The following is a 27174-nucleotide window of genomic DNA, read 5'->3' on the forward strand; positions in this document are numbered from 1 at the left end:
TACCCTGTAAGACAAAGTAGAAAGAGGCTTTTTATGCTGCCCTCAGGGGCATGGCCGGGCTGTGATCACGTTCCCATTGTGTGGGGGCAGCAGGGGATGCAGAAGCCACAATCTGTTTTCCTACTTCAGCTTATCTAGCAGAAGGGGAAAAGGTAATACTCTGATAGTCAGGACGAGACTTTCTGAATGTGGTATTTGTTTTGGCTGGTAGAAGTTAAGTAAAATGGCAGAGTTTTCAAGATCCACAGGAAAGGGCTGGGCAGGGCATGTCCCATTTCTTTCAAGGCTCATCTTAGAATTGCTAGAGCCTGTAGCGGTTATGGAGTGGCCATTGATAATTTCTATTTCTACATTCTGTGAAAATCACAGAATCTCTGGGGATTCATTGTAAGAACAGCAGTCAGTGTTAGTGGTACTATCTGAATCCCCCTTATCTCCAGCCTGGGAGACAGTCCTACATCATTGCCTTATCAGTCATGGGGAAGCTGAAGGAAGAGTAAACTTGGACTGGGACAAGTCAATACCAAGGGCTGTGCTTTCATTAAGGTACAGTTATGAACATGGGGTGGCTTTGGACTAGCTCAGGTGTCTCTCACCACAACAGAATGGAGATCCTAAGGAGTTTGCAGCCTTGCTGCTCTGCTTTCTCAGTAGGTTTTATTGCCTATCCTGCGCTGCATGATTGAAGACCACAAGTCAGCAACATTATGGTGCGCACAGCAGCACAATAGTGTCAGAGAAGTCTCATGTGATTCATACTAGTTTCACACAGGTGGAAAAGAGAGAAGGGAAAACAACCTGGTTTATCAGGGAGCTGTAGTATTTTGATGACCTTTTTCTGCCTTTATATCCTTAATCTTGCCAGATGCCCAAATTATGATGGGCAAACATTGCTTCAGAAACCCCACTTGCACGTTCACAATCCAAGGCCAAATAGCATCTACACAACTACTGGTAGAATTTTTAGGTTTTTCTTTCTCTACTTCCTGTATCACTAATGAATTCTTCCACTAAATATATATCAAAGAAGTTGTGGTTTTCCTCACAAAGGAAGTAAATTAAGAATGAGAATTTGTTCTGCTCTTACTCACAATACAATGAAAGGCTTAAGTCAAGTTAGTGAATTACTTCAAAATAGAAAGCTCTCTTTTTGCTTTGTGAGACACTTTACAATTACCTTTTGCTGTCATTTACATGTAAAATTACCTTTACCTGTAATTTGAGACTCTTGTTCACTCACCTACTCACTTTATAAAATGAAGCACAGTTAAATACCCTTCTGAACAGGAACACAAAAAAGTGTTCCACTAAAACTGAGAGTGAATGAGGCCAAGGTCATCACACAGGGGTGGGAACAGCCATATCCTGCTCTGCAGGCTTTGGCCTTGCCCCCACCCATAACAAAGAGCTCAGAAAAAAAACTGCTTTGAAAGCTGAATAAGACCTTAAGTTAATGTGGGAGAAATGTACAGACACAGCTTTCCTTCAGACAGATATGGGAAACCCTGCTACCTCCTCTATGCGAGCTTTTGTTGATGCTGTTCCAGGGGGCCATTTTCCATCAGTGTATCTTAAGATCATCCAGTAAAAATGGGCAGCATCCAGGATGGCCTCTGCCAGGTGGGTGCTCTCAGACTACCATCTGGTGGTGCCTTCAACATATTCACACATAAATAAATGAACAAACATGGTGCGGTTGATGATAGAGGGTGCCATGTGGTTCCGTTGTCTCTATTTTTCCTGCCTGCTGTACTGCTCTCACATGCACTATAATCTAAATGGAGTGTTTAAAAAAAAAAAAAAAAAAAACCTCACCAAACTATTTACATTTAAAAATCCATCACCTCGACACTTTGGCAGATGGTTTTGGAGGCTGTCTTTTATACCATGCTTCTTAAAACTCGTCAGATGCTGCTTCTTCTGTTTCAGCCCTCTCCCTTCCCCATTCACTATCATTAGCATCATAGCTAAATTGCCAGATGTATAAATGCTATTTTCCATTAAGGTTGCCATGTTACCAAATAAGTACAAGTTAGGAGGAGGAACATGAATTTAATTCCCGAATACCAGTGAGACAGATGTTTCTGTTACAAGGGATTAGCACTAAAGGCTTCTTTTCTCTTACTCAAAAAATAGTGGTGTTTCTAGCACTCTTCTGTAATTATTAAGTATCTGCTCTGTCTGTATATTCTTTGTGCTAAAAGTTTTACACGTTAGGGATTATGTCATTTTTCTGTTTTGGCGCATTAATAGAGCAAAAAAGATTACTTGCCAGTAACTGCTCATAATTTCTTAAATAAATAAAAATAATTTCTTAAGTAAATTCAGCTCTGTTGGAAAAGGGGCAAGAAGTCTTTTGAAACTAAACCCAGGTTTGGTTGGTTATGATGATCCCAGGTCCTTGTGGCCAGAGGAGTGTGCAGAGCTATTCAGCTGACAGATGTTGGCGTCTGCTCCTGGGGAGCTGAATCACTCCCTGTGCTCCTTTGACTGTGCAGATGGCAACTCTGTCTGGGCTGTGAAGTAAGCCTGAGCTCTTGATTCACACACAGAGGCATACGTTACACACCTAAGTGAGGTGTCTTAATCCATGAGCTGAATCCCACCCTGGTGGGATTATTTGGCTAATTCAGTCACAGAGCTTTAGCAGAGCAGTAGGATGCTGAGACAACCACGTAGGATTGGTGGAGTAGGCAAGGGGCATCCTGGAGACCTGGGCCTTCTGGGGTGGCAGCTGGAGACCAGCTGGACAATGTAAGAGCATCTCAAGTGACGCAAATGCCGATGTGTTGGCGGTGGAGTGGAGTGCCAGGTGTCAACCGTCAGTGGGAAAAATTACCCTCTGGAGTTGACTGTCTCTGCATATTGCTGGAGTCTTGATGGCCAGCACAGATTAGACTGTCAGCTTTTAGCTGGTGAAATGAATCTCTCTTCATGAAAAATTGAAGTGTTAATGGTTCAAATGTGTAATCTATGTTTGCAGTGTAGAGACACTTAGCAACCCAGCCAAGAGAACTCCATTTTACTGAGGCTTCCACAAATAAAAAAATGCATGTTTTTGTTATCAAAATGAAGTTTGTAATACATTTTTACACATTTGTATGCATATTTGAGAGAAGTGAGGAACCACTGTAGAATTCATCCTACAGATTCAGAACTGAAGCAGAGAGGAGTGAGATGATTTGCCTACGGAGACATAGAAAAATCAGGACAGGAGCAAGGACTTTGCCTGGCTTTTCTGTCCTTAGTTCCACCTCTTAATCTCAAAAATGTTTTTCTTTTCACCAGGTAGCAGAATTCTAGAAACAAAATCTTGTATTAGTAAACGCATGTTCTCTGCAAACTATATTCAGTTACGTAAGTTAGGCTTCTGAAAATAGATGTCTAATAAAGAGAACCTTTTCCTTATTGGCCTTACATGTAACATGGAAAAAAACCCCAAACTGTGCATTAAGGTACATGATTTCAATTAAATTGATTTAGGTTTAGTGGAGAAGATTCTGACCCCAAAAACACACACACATAATATATATCTACATGTGCAGTGCTATGAGAATTCATAGCAGACAGAAGGAAGCAGTAACTAATCTCAAAGGATGTGCCATAAAAGTTTTTTGATGGGAACAAGTGCATGGTTTTATTCTGGGAGGATGTGGAGCACAGAGTAACACAGCTCTGTGATAAATATGTGTACTTTGCACTTCGCAAGGGTTAATTTGAGAAGTTGTTGGATTAGTGTCTGTTTATTGCTGCAGATCATAAGGAGCTCTTCCGTAAAGTGAAATTTCTGGGGCTTTTTGTTTGAATGTATTAGAATTGCCTGTGATACTCCCAGACATCACAACACTCATCACCTTAATCCTCCTCTCTGCTAGAGTCTGAGGAAGAACACCAAAGACCTGTGAGGCTACAAAACTCTTTATCAAAAGGCACAGAATTCCTATGACATTTTAATGGATTTTCTAGTACTTTGCCTACAAACTGGAATATGAGTTGAGAAACATAACTTGGGAAGAAAAGCGTAATAATGGAAACGCTACCTGGTTTAGTCTGGATATTTTTCATAGTCTGAAATTGACTGGAACAAATCTTAAGCTTAATGTTATGTGAACTCTGTTGTGAAGCCTGAAGTTAACAAAAGTCAGTGGTAAAAGACCATTAGCTTTTGTCAGTCCTTGCCCCAGGACTCTCAAGGGAATAAGTTGCCAGTACTATTTATGGTTCTGTCTATGATTTGATATCTGCATTGCATATGCATGCATGGGCAGCCCAAAGATCCCCTGTCCTTTCTTAGTGACAAATTACATTGCAAACACATTCTTGTTGTTTGTTATCACCTCTTTGTCTCTCTTCCCTTGATTGCTTTTCTCTTCTTTCCATTGCTATTCAAAAATTGCAGAGAATTGCCTCATTTCTCTTAAAAGGCAAATGTGCTGTGGTAGCTTTGCTCTAAGAAGATATGATGTTTTTAGAGCAAAAGACCCTAATTTACCCCATTTAAAAGTACTGGCAGAGACTGTTTGGGATCTTTCAGTATATCCTGGCATGCAGCAGATGTTTAGCACTCATTTCCTCTTGTGAATCTAAGTTTCAAACCCAGATGATGAAAGTTTAATCCTTTGGCACAGGTACTGTGCATTGCATCTTTCAACACAATTGAGCCCATTTTCTGCTGAGAAGAGGTAGTGAAAAATGCCTTACACAGGTCTCTAGTACAGGTTCTTGGGTGGAGAACAGGAGAGGTTAGAAAAGGTGTAAGTTCTGCACATTAAGTTCCATCTCCAAGATACACATCCTGCAGGCCAAGATGTTGCTTATTGAAAGAAGTAGAGTGCCTTAAAGCTATCTGCACAATTTCTTAAAACTTCACTTCCCTGATGGATAACAGATGGAGGAGAACATTTATAAGGAAAAGATTAGAGCAACTCTGCTTATAAACAGGAGTACTAATCACTCTGCCTTTGCCCCGGAGACCAGATTTAATCTGAAGGTTTAACTTAACGCAACTGTCTTGTTTCTACTGTCAACTAAGAATGTTCATGAGAAGAGATACCTCAGAATGATACAAGCCTTAATATTGCTTGGGAATTAATGATCCAGCATTTAATCAATGATTACACTCAACATAACATGGTGAAATAATTGGACTAGGTAATTTGTGCACTCAACATTTGCCATTGACACAGCATTTTAAGTCTACCTTAATTGATGACCTGGATGAGTGTATTGAGTGCACCCTCAGAGAGTTTGCAGATGACGCTAAGCTAGGAGGAAGTGTCAACCTGCCTGGGGGTAAGATGGCATTACAGAGGGATCTGGATAGGCTGGATTGCTGGGCTGAAGCCAACAGGATGACATTCAACAAGACCGACTTCTGGCTCCTGCACATTGGCTGCAACAACTCCAGGCAACGCTACAGGCTTGGGGCAGAGTGGCTGGAAGATTGCGTGGAAGAAATGGACCTGGTGGTGTTGGTTGATTCTTGGCTAAACATGAGCCAGCAGTGTGCCCAGGTGGCCAAGATGGTTTTCCTCAACACTCTGTGAAACGCTGAAACAAAAAGTGAGACTGTACCACTGAATATATTGGGAAAAAGGCACAGAGTAGTGGATTTGCTGCAGGAGAGGTCTTCTATAGCTTCATATCCTTCAGAAAAAAATATCTGCATTGTTGTGCGAGTAGTGTCTGGAAATCAAGGGTCTGTGATCACAAAATGGCTTAGGTTGGAAGGGACCTTAAAGGTAGCTGAGATCCAACCCCCTGCTGTGCGCTGGTTACCACTCACCAGTTCAGACTGCCCAGGGCCTTATCCAGTGTGGCCTTGAATGCCTCCAGGGTTGGAGCACCTACAACATCTCTGGGCATCCTGTGCTAGGGCTTCGCCATCTTCTGTGGTTTCTCTAACAATAGCCTTTTTTGAGAGCTACGCTGAAACAGTGAGTCCCAGAATGCTGCAGGATGTGTACGGCTCAGTGAAGCTTTGCGTCCTACCACTAGTACTCTCAACATAAGTTATTAGGTAGCAGATTTTCCACTGTCTACTTTATTTTTCTATACCGCACTTTTTGCACTATGTTCTGGAGTGCTGGGTAAAAAAACAAAGACAGGCAATTAGATCTATGATGAGAATTGATTTTCAATTTGCTGCTTGAAGTGGAAATTAAAAAGAAAAATTGTCCCAGTTTGGCCTGAAATGAAAGCATGTTAATTTTCTCATGGAAAAAGAACCCAGCAACTTTCCTGCTGTACCCCTGCTTAAACAAGGCTAGCTCCAGGTTAAACAGAGGAATTATTTTCAGAATAGAAAGTTTTGTTTTGCTTCTTGTTTCTGGTAGCTTTTAAGGTGTACAGTAGCTGCATACCTAAACACAGGTTCACAGGAAAAAGAAAGAACACTGAAATAGTCTGTTTTGAGGAAAAAATCCAGTTTTGGTGATGTTTTCTCCTGGACTCTGTTTCTTGCTATGTGTCAGAGAGCTGACCCAAGTTTACTACTTCAATGCTCGAGAATGTTTATAGTGGAAATACAGGGAGAGGCATCTAGTCTTTGAAGGAAGCTGAAGTCTTGCCCCTCTTCTAGTGTCTTTGGTGGCTAATTTTGATGTTTCCCTGCTTAGATTGTTGGCTTATGTGATGTCTGTTCCTAAGTAATTAATTTTCCCTTTATGTGATATGGGAAGACCATGGCACCTAAGCAGACGGTGCTTAAAATTAAAGCTGCACACAGGTTGGCAACACCTGAATCTGTTGATAAACCCTGATTAATCAAATGCTTGTTAAAACAGCACGCTTAAACTTTGGATATTCTGTGATGGATAAGCATGAGGTTCACCTTTGCTGATTAAGAGAATAAATGAAGACATTATTTTATAGATAGGGATAATAATAGAATCATAGAATCATTAAGTTTGGAAAAGACCACTAAGACCATTTAGTCCAACTATCAAGGCAGCACCACTAACCATGACCCTCAGTGCCACATCTTCATGGTTCCTGAACACCTCCAGAGACGGTTACTCTACCACCTCCCTGGGCTGCCTGTTCCAGTACCCTACCACTCTTCCTGAGAAGAAATGTTTCCTAGTATCCAACTTGAGCATCCCCTGGTGAAACTTGAGGCCATCACCTCTCATCAACACACCCTGAATCACAAATTTTGAGAAACATTGAACCTTTCTTTGCTTCCTATCAAAACAAAAGGAATTTTTGCTATCTCTGGTCATTCTGTTGAATAATAGCATATTCTCCATGTGAGTTTTTGCTTAATTTATTGAAGAAACAAAGACTTAGTGGTCATCCAGGACTCTGTGAAAAAGTGATCATTTCAGTCTTTTTAAGCTCATTTAACGTAAACTAAAGGAATAGGAACAAAATTCCCTGTGTTGTGAAAATCAGAGTCCAGGTACAAGATATAACATAGAAACAGGCTGCAACAAAACATGCCCTTTCTCATTCTAGGCAACAGATTGGAAGTCCCATTCAGAGGGACCTGGACAGGGTTGAAAGATGGGCCCATGCCAACCTCAGGAAGTTCAACAAGGCCAAGTGAAAGGTCCTGCGTCTGGGTCGGGGCAATCTCAAGCAGAAAGAAGCCTTGAGGAGAAGGATTTGGGGGTATCAGTTGATGAAATACTCAACGTGAGCTAGCAATGTGCGCTCACAGCTCAGAAGGCCAACTGTATCCTGGGCTGCATCAAGAGAGGAATGACCAGCTGGACAAGGGAGGTGATTCTACCCCTCTACTCTCTTGTGAGACTCCACCTGGACTACCGTGTCCACTTCTGGGGCCCCCAACACAAGAAGGACATCAAGCTGTTGGATCAAATCCAGAGGAGGGCCATGAAGATGATCAGAGGGCTGGAGCACCTCCCCTAGAGGGACAGGCTGAGAGAGTTGGAGCTTTTCAGCCTGGAGAAGAGAAGGCTCTGGGGGGACCTTGTATTGGCCTTTCAGTACATGAAAGAGACCTACTGGAAAGCTGGGGAGGGATTTTTATAAGGTCATGTAGCAACACAACAAGAGGAAGTGGTTTTAAACTGGGAGAGGGTAGATTTAGATATTAGGAAGAAATTCTTTACTGTGACAGTGGTGAGACACTGGAACAGGTTGCCCAGAGAGGTTGTCGTTTCCCCCATCATGGAGGTGTTCAAGACCATTGGATGGAGCATTGAGCAACCTGGTCTAGAGGGAGGTGTCTCTGACTACAGTAGGGGGATTGGAACAGGATGATCTTAAAGGTCCCTTCCAACCCAGACCATTCTATGATTCTATGATGATTAGGGGGAAAATCTCATGAAAAAGTGGCAGTGAGACTCTGCATCTTATTAGACTATAGAGATAACAACTCCAAGACCCAAACCTATGGGAAAGCAGGTACTGGTTATTCTGTTGCTCATGGAATGAGTTAAGTAAGAACTGGAACAAACTAATATTTTTAGTCTATTTCCTGAAGACTGGCAACTGAGAAAGGTATCTTTGTCCTCCACTGGGTGTGCTATTCACTGGTGCCAACAAACCTTTAAACTTCATTCATTTGTTTGCTTGTTTTCTTACTTTTTAAAGGACAGTTTCAGAACAGACGGAGGTTTCTCAGAAAGCCAAAGGCCAGGAAAAAAGGATTAAATCACCATGTTATAAAGCCATGATACCTAGGTTGGAGGTCTGCAGGGATTAAAAGGGGATGCATTCCCCCCTTGGAAGCAGGAAGCTGATAAGCACGCCCTTGAGACCTTTCTTTCTGGAAAAAAGATAAATTTAGTAACAAATTAATTAATAATAAATGCATATCCCACCACTAAGGATCTCAAATATCTCTTTATCAAGTATGTTTCCACATCCAGTAAAGGGAACCTTTGAGGTTTTTCCTTTTTGGAAGAATGGAAACATATGTATAAATATCTGAATAAAATATGGCCTTTCTAGTCTTGGAGAAAAAAAATCCCAACAAAACCCAAGTATGTTTTTGATAGATATGTTTACACAGGGCCTGAACACTAGTAGTTTTGTAAGAGATTTTTTTTTCCTGAACTTTTTCTGGCTTGCACATTTTCTCCTTTCATGAAGTGTATTTCTTTTAGACATCCTGGCCTCATAAAAGTGGCTTATTTAGAACAGACCTGGCCATCTGGGGCCACTTTGCTATAGGCTAAGCTTAACTTATTAGGTATTGTTGTCCAAAGACAAACAAAGAAGCTACTAATGCATTTTTGGCCTGTTCATAGTATTTCCTATTTGGTAAGGAAAAAAAAATGCAGGAAATAAAAATGGAATGGGTTGTCTGGAATTTGCCTGCTTTGAGATGAGCTAAATTGGGTGTATGGAGGTGTTCAGCATAGTTTGCCAGCTGAGGAGAAGAGGGAAAACTCACCCCAGAAGGCCTTGTCTGAGTCCTGGAAGGGGGAGATCACCACATCTGCTGTGGCACATTTCACTTAAGAACTACTTCTCAGCATCCAGAGCAGTAACAGCTTTTTGAAAGGGAGTACTGAAACAGGGATGTTGCTCATTTAAGCAACAAAACAAGTTATCTTCAATGCTACAGCACTCAGAGGGCATGGAAGATAACTGCCCCTAGATCTCAAAGACAATTACCTCGGTATTAATATTACTTCTGGGGAGCAGGGATTTTTAATGAGAAAAAGTAATTTCTCACTGCTATAGGTTGCTCTCAATCACCTTGTGCTCTCTACAAGATTAACCATAGAACTGTCAGCCAAAGTACCCAAGGAACACAAATATATTGGTTTTTTAATCTATTATGGACTATTGGTCTTAGAGGTGCTGAAACCAATTACTTTTCACACTAGTGACATGTGGGACATTGCAGAAACGTAAACTCATATATATTGATAAGGCCTCCCTGGTTGAGGTACTGTGTAGACACTCAAGTGTCAGAATTCAGTTCAGATCTGCTCTGAACTATATTTCTGCCTGGATCTCATCCAGATATAGGACACAATACTCCTTCATTTTTGCTAGGACCTCTGTGTTTCTTGCTGCTCTCCCACATTCCCTGGGAGTTCTTCCCAGCTGTTCAGAAACAAGGTACCACTTCCTGCTGAACTGACCTTGGTAAAAAATATTGTCTGAGAAAAATGAGTTGCTCAGCCCTAGTGAATGCCACAGTCTGAAACTTCATTGCATTTAGGAAGTGGCAGGGTTTTGGAAGGAAAGTATCTTTTGTTGGTGTGTGGTTGCAGCTTAATGTGCTACGCCTGAAATAAAACACTGAGGGATGATTTCTTTCCACTGTCTCTTTGCGGAAGATGAGAATTTGAAAAAGCTAAAGACAATACAGAGATTAGGCTGCTGTTGTTTCAGCTCAGCAGCAGACGTTGAAGCTTTGGCTGAAAGCCCGTTGACAGGACCAGATGTTTTAGTCTTGTGCTTCCTTTGCAGTGGGAAATAATGAAAACCGAGCTCTGTAAATGAAATGGGATTTTTCTGATTTGTTTGTTGTGTCATCGTGATTCATATCATCAGAAAATCTCTCTTCTGTGGGTTCAGACCAGCAAAGCAGGAGCTCATAAGGAAGCTATCAATGGGGTTTCACAAGGTGCCCTCTCATCTTGATTTCATTTCTCAGGTGTCATCTTTAGTAGCTCCTATCTTGAAAGACCAACAGGAATCAATTTTTCAAAAGCAGGTGCTCTCTGGGAATGCATCTCATAGAATCACAGTCATTAAGATCAGAAAAGACCACTAAGATCATCTAGTCCAGCCCCAACCCATCCTCACCATGCCCACTAAACTATGTTCCTCAGTGCCACATCTCAACAGTTCTCGAACACCTCCAATGCTGGTGACTCCACCACCTCCCTGGGCAGCCTGTTCCAATGCCTGACCACTCTTTCTGAGATTATTTTTTTTCCGAATGTTCAACCATTTGTCACAGTGTGTAAGATACAACCCTTCTCCTTTTTACGAACCTGTCCATAAGAGCTCATGGAGAACTTGAATTCAAAGTCAAGCGCCATACTAGGAGTGCTGCCCTGGGTCTGACATCATTAAGCATCACTGTGCTACCTGGGCACCTGCACCCACCATTACATCAGCCTGAGATTTTCTGTGATCACCAACACAGAGGCACTTCACAAACTCAGAAATTCGGCACAAAGGCCTCATGCATCCTGGAGCTGTAATGACAAAAATGTGGGGGCCATCATGACTATCTGACAGGTAACATAAAAAAAACAACCACACAGATGATAGAGGAGGAGAGAAAAATAATAGCTTACTGAAATCTCATTTTTAGCAGTAAAGGCATTTCCTCTGAAAAACATCATTGGAAAGAAGATGTAATATATACATTGTTTTCTCATAGAGAAAAACAGCATATATATATATATATATTTTGCTCTTGTTATTTTAAAGACCCATGTGTACTTTTTCATCTATTCCATTCTGTGTTAAAAGACTTTTGAATACATCTCACTACTTACAAAGCCAAATCCTTATAGACCGTAGTGTCGGAGCAGAATAAAAAATTGCAGAGCTTCACTCCTATTCAACATGGTTGGAAATGTGTATCTACTTAACAGAGTTGAATTATATCCTAAAAATATGCCTCAGAATATCCAGAATACTAAAATCTCAAAATAGAGTCAATAAAATGTAACAGATTTGAAAGAAGGAAAATGTTGTAAATGAAAACCAGAAATGAGAGTCTACAGTAACAATATATGACTATCCACAAAGCCAAGCTCTGGCAAATGTTAACCCATTTGCTGTAACAGGCTGCCACTTCTGATCCTAAGCTCAGTAGCTTAGATGAGTTATTGGAAGTTATGCTTCAATTAGGGTCTGTTTTATGGTAGGTATGCAGAATGGGATATTTAGCAATCCTTTAGATCTGTTCCTGTAAAATTTCTGCTGACCTCAGTAGCTGCAGGGTTCAGAACTGAAGTTTTTGAAAATCCCACCCAATGGGTTTTGTGCCTGCATTTGCTTGGTCACAGCTAATACTTTCATAGAATCATAGAATGGCTTAGGTTGGAAGGGACCTTAAAGCTCATCAAAATCCAGCCCCTCTGTTTTGGAGAAGAGCAGTCAGTGAAGGTTTGCAGTTCCCTGTTCCAAATGAGGCAGGGGCGTAGGTTCACATTAAACGCAGCATAGGGTAAAAGGAAGAAAGTAGGAAAATTCTTCCATTAACTGTGTTTATAGAAGAGTGTAAATCTGCATAATAATTATGCTCCTCTTTGCATTTGCTTGCTTTCCTAAACTCCCATGTATGCCTGGAATTTTCTTATAAGAGATCCCGAAACTCTGTGAATTTCCATTAGGTCCAAGGAGAAATAATACGGCTGAAGGGGTTTTTGCTGCTGGAAACAATTTGAGGCCATCAATGTATTAAAAATGAATTAGTAATAAATATCAGCACAGAGGGTGGTAAGCAACATTGGCCCTTTCATGGGACATTTGGGGAAAGATGAAAGGATGAAAGAGAGACTGATTGACCAGCTTTGCTGTTGCATGTTTCAAGGCTAGAATCATAGAACCGTTAAAGCTGGAAAAGACCACTAAGATCATCTAGTTCAACAACAAACTTATCCCCACCAGCCACATCCCTCAGTGCTACATGTCCACAGTTCTGGAACATCCTCAGGGACTGTGACTCCAGCACCTCCCTAAGTGGAAGTTGTTATTGTTCCTTCTCAGCACTTTAGTATGACTGGTCTCTCGTGTCTCACTCACTGACTTGTGTACACAGTCAAATGCCTGAAGCTGACAGTGTCTGAGGGACAATTCAGGAGATGGAATACACCACTTCTCATGGCAATTTGCTCCCTCAAACTCACTTATTCTTAGATAATTGTGCCATGTTCCTTGTCTTGTCTTTCAATTTTCAACCCTTTTGTGCTACTTAAAAATAGCTTTTGATATGTGATACATACTGTCTTTAAATAAGTAATGCAGTCTTTTTGACACTGAAATTGTATCTCCCCTTGATCTTTTTGAGGATTTCAGAAGAGTGAGTGCCTGCCACGTCTCCATAAAGCACATTTTCCCAGCTCTCCATTGAGAACTGTATCTCTACGCTCTGAATTTTGCAAACGTGATATTGAAAATGTGCCCCAAATGTGGCAGTATATCTCTTACAATAACATACTTCCATGCACACAGACGTATACATGCATGAATTGAAAGACAACCAGCTAAGTCACAATATATCTGTAAGGACATAAAGGACAAAGGTATGTCTTTGTACCTATAAAAGCTTGCAAATTAACTCTGTCATAGAAGACACCTTTTTCTTCTGCCTAAATCTAATGTACATGGAAAAAAGGCATTGAGCACTGTTCTTTACTAAAGAAATGAATAAATGGAGATCGTCACATTTTTTCCCTCCATCAGTTTAGGTACTTTTACAACTTCAATCTTTCCACTCTTCTTCTCCCCAGGCAGTTTATTTAAATGATATTTTGGCAGCTTGTGGTATAATCAAATGTTTTATTTGAATGGCTGACAAACAGTTGGGAGAAAATGTGCCACTGTTAAATATTTTGTAGGCTGACATTTTCCTGAAGAGCTGGACACCTGCCTGTTGGAATCCTCTGTGATAATCAGGAGATGTGGAGGCAAACAGGAGTCAGGCTGCTGAACAGGCATCATTTAAATAACAGAATTAAAATCTTCATTTTTTCTCATCACATTTCAAAGAAATAAAGGCGGCTGTAAAACTGTCCTCATCACAGTAAGCTAACCCCATGCGTGGGAACATTATGCTTCTTCCATTCAATGTGAGTTAGAACATTACTGAAAAGTGCAAAGCCATTTACATCCTGTCTGGCAAAAAAAAAAAAAAAAGCAGCTGCATTTTTCTTCTTAATGTATTCTGAAACATTCCAAAACACAGACAAATATAATGGAGACACTGACAAGCCTTTACTTACAGTGTCACTGAGGCATCACTGATGATTGAACTACAACTACCAGCTATTAAGAATGCTGCTTCTCATAATTTCTCGTGGCATGATTCCTCTAGAATCCTGCACATGGGGTCAGACTGTCCTGTGTAAAGTTTTCTCCCTCCTAAGTGCTGGCTAACATGAAAAGGATTTCTTCTTTGGACCACATTAAGAGTGGTGTAAACTAAGAGGTTTTTGCAGCTCCTCTCTTTGAGGAGATTGAGTGGAAGATGCGACTTTACCTCCATTAAAGTCATTAATAAGGCAGATATCAAAATACTGTGCCTGTTTCTAGTATCTAAATTTTTGTACAGATGTTATCAGATGGGAGAGAGGTCAAGGGAAAAAGAGGAATTTATTGCATCAAAATATACTACATGGCCAAATGAAATAATTTGTAATGAGGGATTTATGGAGCAAGTTCTTAGGTTATCAGAAGATGACTGAATAAAAAGGTCAAGCGATGACTTAACTTCAGTCCCTATGTTCTTTCACACAGAGAAAGCACTGAAATCAATAGACCCTCCATTCCTATGGACATGTTCAAGTGGAAGCCAGGCACATTTTTATGAAAAACAATTAAACTTTGGGAGAATTTCCCATGAGAAGTGACAGTGGATTGTCCACACCCTGCCATTCTTGGTAACTGTCTTCTGGCAGTGCTGGTTTGAATTCTGCAGTGAGCAAACACAAGTGGACTCAGTCACATACTGTACAGACACACTGATACAACAGATGTCTTGCTCTCCAAATTCACAAATGGAAAGTGAACAGCAAGAAGACTTCCTCTGTGTAGATTCAACAGTTCTGAGTCTTGATGGGACTCCAATGTAATGAAAAAAATTAAATACAGGTTTATGCTCTTTCGGGAGGAACTACAGATGTCTTTGAGTTATCGCAAAGGACTGCATTTTAATATAGCTACCAAATAAATCACAAGAGCATTCTTCTGAAGAACAAGCCTGAAGCAAACACACCACTCCTTCATGAATGTACAGGTTAATTTAAACACAGGGCAAAGCCTCTACTGTGCATTTGTCAGCTCCCTACTGAACAAGAACAATGCCCACACCAAGGAATCTATCTCCGTTATAGAGGTAAGAATGTCGGCAGTGTCTGGAGTGATGGAAGAAGGAAACCCACAAAGTTCTATTTATTCAGTAGAAGAACAGTAATTTCTTTGTCAGCAACAGAAACAGAAAATCTTTGCAGCATACACGTATATAAGGCAACTGATTCCAACAAGAGTAGTTTGAGTGCCAATATTTAGAGATGGGGCACAGGGCTGCCTTTTATAAGTCTGTTAGAACACCAGTGCAGCTCCTAAAAACTGCTGTTATTTTGGCTATAAGATCTAACTAGAAAAATTGCCTTGGCAAGGAATGAGATATCGATCTGAATTCTGCATTTGAAGACAGAAAAGCTAGAGCACAAAATGAAAATATCGATGGAAGTGTCTGCATTTTGCAACTGCCTATTCTAATTAAATTCATTGCACTTTGAGAAGTGTTGGACCCATGTCACAAAAGCAGTTTCCCATATGTCTCCCTGTGACATCTCTAGACTTCAGAATTTGACACAAATGTAGAATGCTGTAAATTAGATCCTTACTCACTTCCCTGTCTGCTAAGGAAAATAAGAGAAGTAAAAAAATGAAGAAAAAACAACCTGAAGCAGGCTTTCAGATGACAAATGAGGTCTTGTCAAGGGAACTGTGATATCTCTTTTTCCATGTTTCAGTCTACAATCAAGGGAAGCTTACTGCCTTCGGAGCAAGGTATGGCACAACAGCAATAGACTGCCATATGCAGATGCTAAATAGGATTCTCACCTTAAACAGACAAGCTGTGGGGGAATGCTGCCTTTATATTTTAAGGGTGTGAACTGAGGCTGATAGGAAGGCAATAGCAAAAGGTTGTGAGCACTCCAGTGTGCAAACAAAAGGCAGAGCCAGGTGCCAGCAGCAGAGCCAGAGGGGCATGTTGCTTTGGAGCTGCAGTGTTCCCCTGGTAGTGTTAGCCTGTGGTCTAGATGTAGCCTGCGTGTGCTTTGATGTGTTGTAGGTAAGGGAAAACACCCAGTTCAAGGGGTATAAAGCTTCAGCCATCCTTAGATGTCATGTCATTGCCATATTGACATATAAGCAGCACCCATGCTTTCAACACAGACAGCCAAATATTGTGCACATCCATTTTCTTCATGCCTATCAATTTAGAAGCTGAGATGAACACTTTCAGAAATATATTCTTAATACCAACCTGCTACGTGCTTCAGTCCACAGCAAAAAACACACTATCTGCTAGAGAGACCGCTCCGTGAATACGTGGGCATGTGTGTGTAACTTGGCTGAAAGATCACTAAGGTGTTGATACAATTACCAATATAAATATTTGAAAGGTGTCAACATCAAGGTCGAGATTTTACCCACAGATGCCAGCACAATGTTTCCATTGATTAGCTGTTCTGTAATATAAGCCTGTGTATGGAAAACATACATTAAAAAGAATCTTATGTATATCATGCCAGGATTTCACTTCCCCTGCTTTTGTTGTATCAATCTGAGCTGACTAAACCCACTGGAAGCTTGCAGATATTTTTATTACAAGTTAAAATCAAGAGCTTATTGTAAAAAAGAAAAATATTCTGGACTGACTGAGGTTGAGAACAGCAGCATTATTTGGATCCATAATTTCCTAGATAACATTCTCTTTTGATTACCAGGCCAGCAAGTAGCTTTCACTAACATAAAGCTCATTCATGCTGTTAATATTCTTTATACTTGGATACTGAGCTGGAGGTTATACCTTGTGTGAGCTACTTGTATTACACAGATGTGCTCCAACCTCTTCTCTAAAGTGCTCTTACAAATTTCTTTCTTTTTTTTTTTTAAACTACTGTTCATATGTTTAAGCTTGGTTTGTTCCAAAAAGCTAGGTACATTTGTAACATGTGTTTGTCCAAAATTCACCAATCATGCTTACAGCAGAGGTGGGAACAGAGCTCAGGCCTTCTGAGCCTATGGTCTTATGTTCCACCTTGATAAAACAGTCATTATATGCTGTCTAACTTCATGACAGAAAAGAGTCCTGCTAGTCCCATTAAATTAATGGGGCTAGTTCTGTGCCTGAAGTTAGCAATGTGCCATATCTAATGCCATGTCTAATCAAAACGGGTCTTCATCTATGTTGTTAATCACTTTCAGCCCTTGATGCTCACACATCTTTAGGATTAATAAAAAGATTTTCCATGGTAGACACTTTACATGTGCATAATTAACACAAAAAAAACCATCAGAGGAACTTCATGGAATAGATCCTGTCTGAAACAGATCTCAAAATTAATACATTTGTGAAGTATGGTCAATGGCATATATCAGAAGGAAATAATTAGAATGTTTTAATTCTTTTGTAACATTTCATCTGGACATCTAGAAACAGAGCTCCCTAATCTTTTATTTTTAAATGCTTTTTTTGTTGTGGTTTTTTTTTTTTTAGTTTGCATACTAGTAACATTTAGAGCTGCAAATTATTTTTAATTGAAATATTTCAGTGAACTAAGATATCTATATTTGTGATAATTTGTCCTTCATGTAAGATCTTGAAATATTCAGGGCTTTGCTCTGATTTGGGCAGAAGCATGCCTAGAATTTTCAAGCTCCTTCACAAACTGGAAGTTCAGATCTTCCATTTCCATGCAGCTTCATTCCAAATTAACTTAGTAAGGTCCAGAGAAAGGAACAAATACATTTTTCTGTTCTGTTTCCATTTGAATTGAGCCATGACTGAAGCTGTTCCAGGTCAAATCCAACAAAGCATCAGAGTAACAATTATGACTCAATGCAAAAAAAAAAAAAGATTCAAACCAATTTTTGTTTTAAGTCCCCTTAAAAAAAAAACCCACACATTAAAACCACAGTAATAATTTTAGTGCTATAAGCCAAAAATGATCTGCACCTAATGTCATGAAATTGTTATTTAGGCTGAACTAAGCCTTAACGTAATGGTTGGCGGTTGAACTAGATGACCTTAGTGGTCTCTTCCAGCCTTAACGATTCCATACTTCTATGATTATAAGCCCATTCAGCCTCTTTAATATATTCAGCATCTCAATATTGAGAATGCATCCTTCAGTTTAAAATATTAGAGGTCATTTTTTCTTCTTTTCCTTTTATCTTGTAGTAGTTAATATATCCATGGATTGTACTCAACAGAAGTAGCATCCTGGTTTTATGCGCACAGGAGATATTTTGTATAAGCATTTAATTCAGTTACTAATAGCCAAAGGGTTGTTAATATTTACCCTGTAGATGACAGGCTTCCTTTGTTCCTGAGACCTTGATGTGAAAACTGTTTTGATCTCACTGAGAATAATGTCAGTGAGTTTTTTTTTAATAGTATTGGCAGAGGGGGAGAGCACAGGTGCCCTTTTGTTTGGACATGTCTCAGGGTGAATAACAGGGTTAGAGATGAGTGACTGTGTTGGACTGGTGCTGGAGAAGGCCAAATGTGGCATGAACCACCCAGGAACCCATGGCCTGTTGTTGTTGGCTATGGGTTGATACACATTAGCAGACCTTAAATCTGCCCAGAGCATAGAATGGCCTGTGTTGAAAGGAATCCCAAGGATCAAGTTCCAACACCCTGCCACGGGCAGGGCCACCAACCTCCAGATCTGGCACTAGACCAGGTTGCCCAGGGCCCCATCCAACCTGGTCTTGAACACCCCCAGGGATAGAGCACCCACAGCCTCCCTGGGCAGCCTGTTCCAGAACCTTACCACTGTCAGTAATACGCTTTAATTTAACACATTGTTCCTAGAATCACAGAGTTGTAAGGGACCTCCAGAGATCATCAAATCTTCCCTGTTATTTCTCTGTTAGCATGGAAACCCTTCCTTCAGCTAACCTCCCTGTGACACTGCACGGAACCACACAGCAGAGAAACCCCAGCTAGGTCCCCAGTGATAGTGGTATTTTGATATATAGAAGGCAAACTTCTTTTAGTATTTTTGTATGTGCGGAGTGTTCTTGCTGGTCACTTCATCACCCTCCAAAGAGGGCTCATTACTCAAAGAGCTGAGCTCTCTGGTCATTGTCCACACATTGGAAGAGAGAGCATCACTATTGGGCACATCTTTAGCCCCTTCACCAGCAAAGGTTGCCTCCAAAGCCTGCGAGCTCTGACACCAGTGGGGACCATGGTTCTGGTCCCCCCATAGCACCAGACTGCCCTACCCACACCACTGGGATGCCACACTCCTGGGGCTGTTTATTCAGTGTGATCTTAGGTAGTGTTATAGGTACTACAGATACTGTAGATACTCTGATGTGTGTGAAAGGCCATTAATAGGTACTATGTTCATAGTTAGTCCCAAAGACAGTAGATGACCCTTCCTAATCATTAGAGCAATGAGAACAGTGTTCTAGTTGGAACAAAAATGCATTAAAGCTGAAAAGAGCACAAATGGAGCACAGGAGACAGAAGAGGATAATATGCATGACTTGTAGAGGAAAATTTCCCTTGCACTTCTGTGCCAAATTAAGATTACCAGATGGATCTCTGTCAGAACTAGCTGCAGAGGTGAAGAACTCTAATGGGTGTTGCCATGCTGAGATGCCACTGCTTCCAGTCATGGAAGAGTGCAAACCCAAGTGCACTCACACTTTTGGGAGGAGTTGAATGCAGCATTTCCAGATTTCTTTCCAGATTTTCAAGCTTCCTTTCTAGATCTACAGCAGGTACCCTAAAACAATACCATTCACCACGTAGTACATCTAGCATTCACTCAGCCTGCATCTGCCCTGAGCTCATCAGTAGGCAACCAGTGTTTTATAAACAGGAATACTTTCAGAGCAGATTATTCTCCTCTTTCCAAATAGAAATGATTAAATGTGTAGTTAGAATATTATTTTCAGATAGTATTTTGTTCTCAGTTTAAACTTCACAGCTAAAGGTGGTATATTTTCTTAATAAGCACAAGTACTGGGCATGCTTGTTCCAAGAAGTGATAAATCTTGGCATTAAATATCATTCCTGGGGAGAAACCCAAACCTTGCTGTACTCCAAAGAAGCATAAATAGCAGGAACACTGTAAAGTGGTGTAGGAGAAACTAGTTACACTGCCTTGGGGGAGAGGGGAAGGTGGCCTCTTAAATCCCTTCCTACTCTATTTCTGTGGCTCATTCAGACCTGCCTGCAATGGGCTGTTGTGCTGCCGCACTATTAGTTTAACTTCTTTGTATCCTGAACAGCTAGCGGGTCAGTAAAACAAGCTCTTTGTGCCTTTGGTGGGAGAGAATGGCACAAAGGTTGTTCTTGGAAGAGTCCCAGGGAAAGTGTGGGGTGAGGAGGGAGTGAAAAATATCCGCAGAAAAGGGGGGGAAAAAAAAAAAGTGTCCGTTTCACAAAGCCTGACCTTCAGCAGAACTGCTATTTCCTGAAACTGAACAAAATGTTCTGAGCAACAGTGTTCACGGGCCTGGCAAGGTGGGAAGGAACCAGATATTGGCACTGCCACAGAGCTGGCTCCTCCTCAGCCATCTCAGCATCCCAAGATCCTAGAGGAAAGTTGATGGGCAGCCAAGTCAACAAGTACCTGGTCCTTTCTTAAGGAAGAAGATCAGTGCAGGCTAAGCAGTATCAATTGGCTTGGCTTGAAGGTGAAGGAGAAACCCCACACAATAACCACAGCCTTTCAACTGAGAATCTGAAATAGCACTTCCATCAGCTAACAAGACAGAAACATTCTGTAAACATTTTGTAGTTTGATACTGAATAGAACTTACCTTATCTCAGTACTGCATCTACTGATGAGGTGGAAGAATGATAAGCCCTTGGAGAATTGTTGGGATCTTCCTTCTCCAGTAAGATTTTTGTTTTTTTGGTGCTTCTTGAGTTAATGAGCTGCTGAAGACAAGGAAAGGGGTCAAATTGCTTGGAGTACAGAGAACATCTGAGGTTATTCCAGTAAGAACTGCCAAGTCAGATGGGGACAATCTTTCTGGTAATGGATCCAAGTGAGGAAAAGTCAGGGAGGAGCCTTATCAGTTCAGAATAAAATTATTCACATTGCCTCAGAGAACAATACACTTATTTGGGTCAGCAATTACTCTGCTAACAATGGAAAACCTTGGGAAGGAAAGATGGGAGTGGATGACTATATGTTGTGTTCCAAAAGTTTTTCTTCTGTATCAACAACAGACAACAGCAGATTATTATCAGCAAGTTTCCATGGAAAATTTCAAGGAGTACTGTAGGAAAGGATGATGGCAGATAACCAGTTCTAAATTACCCAAATAAGAGTGATAGTCACAATCCAGTTAAATAAAGATTTGCTTACCCATTCCAATGATCAGAGCCTCACTGAATACTCCAAAAAGGAGAGATCCCCAGGTAGAAAACCCTCCCTGGGGGCAGCCAGCCCTTAAATGAGGCTTTCAGTCACACAAGTGGATTGCTTTCACCTGTGCTCCCAGGGTTGGCTGTGTCCCTTCACCAGATGCTCAATCATTGGTTCAGGCTGTGACTTAGCAATTCCCATACAGATGTATTTCACAGTAGCTAGAAAGAAGACCTGAAATTTCATTGGAATTGAAAGTGGCTGAAGGTGAACTTGGGTTACAGGTACAGAACAAACATCCCCAGAAGGATAATGGAGTTGACAGCCATGGTATCTTTGGGAGGTGTTAGGTCTTGTCTCCTACAGACACTGAGTACAGTAACATGCTAGAACAAGAAAGTGAATAGAATATTATCAAAAAGATCTCTTCTTTCTTCCTCTAAGTGCTTCATAGAAACATTTTTTTTTTTTAACATAAAATCAAGATAGCGTTTTGAGTGGTTGGAAGTGCTGAACAGTGAGGTCCCTCCAGAACATGTCTGTATTCCAGTTCCAGCTCTGACTCAGAACACTTCTACCATCCAACACACACCAACTGACTACAAAAACAAAAACAAAAAAAACAAAACCAAAAAAACCCAAACCACCAAGAAATTCCCAATTACTTGCAAGACAAAGTAAACAGAGAATAGTTCAGATGTCTTTCACATTCTGTATTTTTTCTTTTAGTGTGAATCCTACATTTTTCCATGCCTATAAATAATGGTGAACATCTGCTTGGCAAAGATATCTGTGACACTTGCAGAAGGGAGGGAAACATCTTGAGCGGCATCATAATCTACATCAATCATGTATGTAGCGTTACTATGTTGTACTTACACAGCTAGTGCCAAACTTCTCACCAAAATCCTCCAGAAATGGAATGGATACACCCAAAAGGTGGGAACCTTTGCTAGCTGCTGAGTGTTGGGCTACACTTTCTACATCCACACTGCATTTCAAAGAGACTTGGGTGCACACTTGTCTGACTGACTACCTTAGATTTCAGATGAGGGTAATATGGATAACTAAGCAACCCAGCATGACAAAATGTCATGGAGTTCACTTTCCTACAGCTGAGACAAAGCCAAAATCAGCACAGACAGAGAGTAGTAAATTGCCTTTGGGATGGATAATTGTTAAGAGCGTAAAAAAATTGGTGTATCTGTAAATAACAGAAGGAAATTTGCCTGATCCTTCCTCTGCTTCTCTCCTCAAATAAAAGAGAGTTCTCTCCTCATGTAAAAACTTAATGAGTTGTTTCTTGAGCAAAAAGATTGCGTATGCACAGGTCTTATGCCTCATAATTCCATGAGATCTAGACAAATGAAGCTAGATGGGAGAAAAACTTATTTTGCTTTTTGTTTTCCAAGAATGCTGAATTGTTAAGGCTGTGTTAACCCAACAGTGCTGCGTTGTTCAGTCACTTTTTGCTCTGTCCAAGCTTTAGTCTGTCTGAACATTTCTGCAGTAAGTCATGCTTCAAGTGAATATCTTGACCAAAATTGTTACTGGATTGAGGAGTGTCTGGGAGACTGACTAAGGAAGATGGTCAGTAGCATAAACATAAGGGCATTAAGATGGAACAGGGAAGATCTGGGGTGCAGATCTTACTTTCTTCTTGACTATATAGCTCTTACATGACAGGATTTATTGCAGGACAAGTTAGATAGGACAGATAAAGCATGACGTCTTTTTCCCTATCAGCCAGGCTATTTTGTATCTTGATAGCTCTGGACTAGAGCTGACAAGTTTGGTAAGAAAAGATTGGTAAAAAAAACTGAGTTTTTTTCTAAGTGATGCTAGTGTTTACTAAGTGTTTCTAAGTGATGTTAGTGTTTACCCAGAGTTGTCTACAAGGCTTTGACTCCTAGGTCAGAAGAGATCGCCCAGACTTTTAACTCAGATGGGGGAGGTAGGAGTTCAAACACATGCTTATATCAAGGATTCTATGATTCTATGATATTTAACAACTCCCATTAGCTACCTCTGTATGTCAGTTTTCCAGAGTCCTAAATCCAAAGAGACCAACGACTGTATTCTGAATTGATCTGTGAAGGCCCAATTTCCATTAATATGGTTTCCATTATCCACATTTGAGTTTCAGTAACTTTTAATTCTGCCTGTGCAAGACAGTGCGACAATGTTCTCCCTGGGGACTTGTGGAGGTGCTCTGAGCTATGCTTTTGTCCCTATATCATGCACTACCTTTGCCTGAGCATTACATTTAATTGATATTTTTGTCAACTACATTTGAAAACAAGCAGCTCAGCACCCTGTCTCCTGATTTAGGTACCCCAACACTCCTCTACCATAGCATGGTAGGGAGAATGACTGCCAGAGGCTGGAAAAGCTGATCAGTCTTTGCCCTGACTGCAATTTCCAGCTATTTCTACCAGTTATCCCTGTTGGCTGAGCAGCCAAATCATAAATCATGTTTTGGTGTAGCTTTCATCTCCAAAACACATCATAAACATTAATCTTAACATCCCTGTTAAGTACCGGTAGGTTCAATGGTCAAAATCTAATAACTTGCAGACATAGTATTATCCAAGACTGCAGTTTCTCACTGTGCAGATCTGAAAATAACCCAGCATGTAGACGATGACATTTACCGCATCAGAGGTACCTTTTATGGCAGATCCTAACAAATGTCTTAAGACATGCATCAGTTTGGTGGCAGCATTCAGAATTCTGTTCCGTGTCCAGCGTAAAACTAGATACTTGATTTCATGCAGTGTGATATGCAGTGACATTTCCATGACTAAAGGAAAGCCATAACAACAGAAGTCACTCTTAAGTGTAGCTGAGTGCTGGTGCTCAGATTGGTCGTTCTGTGAGTCTGAAGTCTGATTTAAGGCAAATCAAGTACACGTATGTCAATGCTCAGTAGCGAGGGAGATGCCAGACATTTCTCTGTAACCAAAATAGATTTTGATGCAACATGGAGAAATCCATTCTGAACAAAAGCTCACAAAATTGGGGTTTTAGCACTTGCTGAATTTCAAATCATCAGCCAGCTGGATATTGTTCACATCAAACTAGCTTACTGCTCTGAGAATCATGGTTCTTTGATCCCAGTCCTAACAATACTGTTGGACCTCTGATGTACAATGAGCTTGAGGTCAGTATAACATTTTTCAGATGTGATGGAAGCATTTAGGCTGGAATTTTTTTAAATCAGGGGCACAATTCCATGGGTAGAAATTGAACTCTATTTGTGACATTTCTCTCTTATTTCACTTTAAAGTGTAAAACCATGCAGGTTTTTACTTCCATTAAAAACAAATTGCCAGATTCAGCATTTTCTAACTTTGAAGTCCTTCTTTTGTTCTCTCCCGAAGGGCTTTAACTTTCAGACATGGTTATCCTTAAAAATACATTTACAGTGTTGGTTTTGAGACCTTCCAAAGGATATGGCATTGGTGAAATTCCGGATGGAATGACTTTCTCAAGGGCAACAGTAAGGGAACAGCAAAATGTCTCCACTTTTTTTCCACCCCCACATTTCCCTTCAGTTTCCAGTATGTTTAATTGGCTCTCAGCTCTTCCTACCTCCTGTACTGAGTTTCATGCTTAACTCTTATATAAGCTTTTCTTAGTATTAATTTCCATTGAAAGTATTTCCAGAGGATTCACTCATTCCTAGCAGCAATGTGAGACAGCAACACCTGTGGCTGCTCCTTTGTAAAAACAACCATGTTAGAACAATGTTCCAAAAATATGGAAAGAAAAGCCAAACTCTTATGGATAAAAGTTTAGTTTGCAATGGATTCGAACAATCAAGTCACCATGAGATCCCTTCTCCAGATTCTAGCTCCTTCTACGTGTTTGAAGGACACAGGACCAAGAATGTAGATGGTGGCTGATCATCACCTTGCTTGCTCTCCCCTCCATCTTCAAAGAAGGGCACAAGCCATCATAGGTTATCCTGGCCCAGCCCCAGTGTTCTTGCTTCTGCTGGAAGTGTGAATATGATTGTCAGGGAAATGGATAACTAAAAGGGAACTGGAATATACATGCTTGAGAGCCAAGGCATATCCTTCTATAAGGCCTGGAATGTCTCTAGCACCACTGATGACATGACCATAAAGCCAGTGAGAGGAGACAGGCACTACCATGCACGTCTACATTACTTCATAATGACTGGCTCCAAGCAAAGCCCTCCCTTGCAGAGACCTAAGTGCCTGTGTCCACTGGAAGACAACTTGGCAGGAAACTTAAGTGGAAAATTCTTATTAGCACCTTTCTTTCCATTTGAATTTTCCTGACAGCCCTTAAATCTTTGGAGGAAGCCGTAAAATTTGTAATGAACTTCTCAATAATAGCTAAAACCTTGCAAATACTATTATCATATTCTATGTAGTATTTCTGAAAATATGGTTTTTGGTCAAACCAACACAGGGGAAGAAACATTAATGTGTGGATGTAATTTCTCTTTCTTTTTAGATAAAGTAAGGTTCTGGGGTATACAATTTTTAATTATTTTAAATTCTTCCAGGGAACATTTTAGAGGGGAATGACTTTGCCTGCTGACAGTTCTAAGTTGTGAGATGTCTTTACTGTCTTACAGTGTATTAATATTTTTTTTTCTTTCAAAACTAAAGTTTTGCATTGGCTGAAACTAACCTTCAATTCGGAGAGCACCATCTCTGCTGCTCAGACTTGCCTGATTAAATTTCTTTTATAAACTCAAAAGTCATGTGTAATCTCTTTCTTTATCAAATTATCCTTTCTCTTGTTATCATTCTCAATAAAGCTTCAGCTTGTGGTTTGTACAAAGACCCCTTATACCCTTCATAGAAGGTACAATGTAATTATTACCAATATTTTCCTCTTGGTCATCTGCAATCCATCTTGGCTACGTGTGCAAGATAGATTTTTGTATGTGCAAAGGTTTACTGAGCTGCCAGTTTGCTCACATCTCTATTCTGGAACAGGCTGCCCAGGAAGGTGATGGATTCACTGTCCCTGGAGGTGTTCAAGAACTGCGTAGATGTGGCACAGAGACGTGGCTAGTGGGAATGATGGGGATGGGTTGATGGTTGGACTACATGATCGTAGGGGTCTTTTCAGACCGTAATGATTCTGTGATTCCGTAATTCTATTCTGCTGACAAACACCCTGAAGTTCCCTTGGTCTGTCTGAATTGATCTATCACAACTTTGTACTGCCTATAATTAAATTTTTGTGCTTACTTAAGGTTTTGAAATACAGAGCAGTGTAGAAAATAAGGAGACTAAGATATCTGAATGTCAAGGAGTATGCAGTGAACAAAAGTCAGAATGTGGAATACAGGTAAATAGAGGTGAGGCAAGAGATCATTGAGTCCAAACCCCCTGCTAAAGCAGGTATCCTACAATAAGACACACAGGTAGGCATTCAGGCAGATCTTGAATATCTCCATAGGAGGAGACTCCACAACCTTTCTGGGCAACACGTTCCAGGGCTCCATCACCCTTACTGTAAAGAAGTTCTGCATGTTAGTACTGAACTTCCTATGTAGAAGTTTTAGGCCATTATTCCTTGTTCTATTGCTACACACCACCGAGAAGAACCTGGCTCATCCATTTGTCTCCCACCTCCCTTTAGACATTTAAACATTTTTCAGATCCCCTCTCAGTCTTCTTCTCCCCATGCTGAACAGACCCAGGTTACTCTGCCTTTCCTCACTCAAGAGATGCTTCAGGCCCTTCATTATCTTTGTGGCCCTCTACTGAGCTGCTTCTAGGAGAACCCTGTCTTTTTTGAACCGGGGAACCCAGAACTGGACACCATAGTCAAAACGTGGCCTCATCAGGGCAGAGTAGAGGGAGAAGATCAACCCCCTCGACCTGCTGGCCATATTATTTTTAATGCACCCCAATGTTTTTCTGTAAAACACTCT

The 27174-nt window shown here is 40.7% G+C and overlaps 1 long non-coding RNA gene across 5 annotated transcripts in view; it reads right to left on the reverse strand.

Annotated features, from left to right (window-relative positions):
- LOC110397609 overlaps positions 1–21056 on the reverse strand; it is a 72929-nt gene extending 51873 nt beyond the window's left edge. For 2 of the 5 annotated variants that reach the window (XR_002437883.1, XR_002437886.1), the window contains exon 1: positions 20695–21051. This is a non-coding gene — a long non-coding RNA (uncharacterized LOC110397609). Of the gene's footprint in view, positions 1–20694 lie in introns of all 5 variants that reach the window. The other 3 variants (XR_002437885.1, XR_002437884.1, XR_002437882.1) reach the window with 3 other exon arrangements.

This window comes from Numida meleagris, chromosome 4 (assembly GCF_002078875.1).
Source record: "Numida meleagris isolate 19003 breed g44 Domestic line chromosome 4, NumMel1.0, whole genome shotgun sequence".
Lineage (NCBI taxonomy): Eukaryota > Metazoa > Chordata > Aves > Galliformes > Numididae > Numida > Numida meleagris.